A 1,900-nucleotide genomic window follows, 5' to 3' on the forward strand; every position below is an offset into this window, starting at 1 on the left:
AGCTCACCGAGCCCCCGCAGCGGTAGCGGCCGCGGTGGTGCAGCTGCAGCGGGGACAGGGACAGGGACTGCTCGGTCCCACGGAGGGACATCCTCCTCACCTCCTCGTCCCCATGGTAGAATGTCACCCCGGTGACAGACTTGTCCCCCGAGCCCCGGCAGCGCAGTGTCGCCGTGTCCCCCTCCAGCAGCGGCCACAGCGGCACCTGCAGCACTGGGCTGGCTGTGGCACGGGAGGGTCCCGATAGCAGCGGGAGGAACCAGGGGTCCCCCATTGCGACAGGGTGGTCTCGTCGCACTGGGACGCACTGGTGCGTACGGGGGATGCTCCAGTGATGCTCTGGGATGTCCCCGAGGGCAGGGGACGGGCTCTGGTCACACCAGAGGGGTGTGACGCGTGGAGCCGAGCTCACCCAGAGCTCTCGGGGCTCCCGCAGGTGCCAGGGTGGGGGCACAAAGAACTCTCACCATTCGTAACAAGCACGGGGGGGCTGAGCCCGGTGCCGGGTCTGTCACACCTGTAGGTGCCCCTCTCGGTGACAGTGATGCGGTCGCGTCCCTCCTGCCCCAAGCGCTGCCCGTCCTTGTACCAGGTGGTGGCACCGGCTGTCCCCGAGCCCTGGCAGGTCAGTGTCACCCGGTCCCACAGCACCGCCGGTGTCCAGGGGGGCTCCACCAGGAGCTGGGTGCTCTGGGCTCCTGCGGGTGACAGGGGACACCAGCCTGCCAGGGCCACCGCGGGGCTGGGGACAGCGGGCTGGGGACAGGGCATCTGCCGAGGACTCACCAGCGAGGCCGAGGGTCTGGGCTGGAAGGGAGAAGGGACAGGGCTGGGTGGGGGTGGCACCGCGGGGACAGCGGCACGCGGGGGCAGGGTGTGGGAGTCGTCCCCAAAGTGTTCCCTTTGGGACACTGATTCTCTCATGAAATTGCTCGGGGATTGTTCCCAACAGGTCTGGAGAGGCCAGGGGACGTGTTTGTGTCACAGCTGCCCACAGCCACATCTGTTGGGAACGGATTCCCTGGGCATGGGGACAGTGTGGCCGCCCTGGGTGGAGGCAGGACGTGGTGCCACCACAGACCCTCAGTGCTGGCACAGGTCATCTCCACCAGCCCCATGGCACCTGTCCCTACAGCCACATCCCCACGGCCCTGTGCCCATGATCCCATTCCCATGGCACCTGTCCCCACGGCCTGTCTGCATGCTGCAGGTCCACCTGTCCCTGTCCCTGCATGTCCCCAGTCTCCAAGGTGCCTGTCGCCTCATCCTTGTTCCCACATCCCTATCCCCTATTCCTGTTCCCACACTCCTGTCCCCACATTCCGTTTCTCACAACCCCTTCCCTGCACTGCTCTCCCTGCGTCTCATTCCCACATCCCAGCTGCCACACTCCTGTCCCCACAGCCACCCCATGACTCTGGTCACACTCACTCCATGCCCATGCACCGGCTCTGCTGGCCTTGGGGACCTCAGGGGACCCCACAGCCCCCCTGGGCCCCCTCCCCACCACTCTCTGCCCCACCAGGGCCCATCCCAGGGGTGCCAGACCCATGCCCGGGGCACTCACCCCACAGGAGCAGTGCCACCTTCCCGGCCATCCCCGTGTCCCCGGCCATGTGGACTGGCTGTCACTCGCTGCTGTGGCCACCGGTCCCCTGGGTGGCAGCTCCTCGGCCAAAGGGGAAGGAAGTGAGGTCACATCTCGTTCCCATGTGTTGGTGGTGCATTGGGGGGCAGGCTGGGGATGTGGGGGGACTCTCTGGGACAGGGTGGGGCTGGTGGGACACGGGGCTCCCGGGATCTGGCGGCTCCAGGGATGTGGGGAGCTAAGGAGAGATTTCCAGAGGAGCAGGGGGGCCCAGGGATAGGGTCCCTGGGGAATGGGGGTGCCATGGGAGTG

The 1,900-nt window shown here is 67.1% G+C and overlaps 1 long non-coding RNA gene across 1 annotated transcript; it reads right to left on the reverse strand.

Moving 5' to 3' along the window:
* Positions 1–577: 577 nt before the first annotated feature.
* Positions 578–1,611, reverse strand: LOC120764313 (uncharacterized). The gene is made up of 3 exons (XR_005704203.2): positions 1,568–1,611; positions 787–807; positions 578–698 (listed from the first exon to the last, which is right to left on the reverse strand). It is a non-coding gene; the product is annotated as an uncharacterized LOC120764313 (long non-coding RNA).
* Positions 1,612–1,900: the final 289 nt, after the last annotated feature.

Source organism: Hirundo rustica, chromosome 29 (genome assembly GCF_015227805.2).
Source record: "Hirundo rustica isolate bHirRus1 chromosome 29, bHirRus1.pri.v3, whole genome shotgun sequence".
In the NCBI taxonomy this organism is placed as follows: Eukaryota; Metazoa; Chordata; class Aves; order Passeriformes; family Hirundinidae; genus Hirundo; species Hirundo rustica.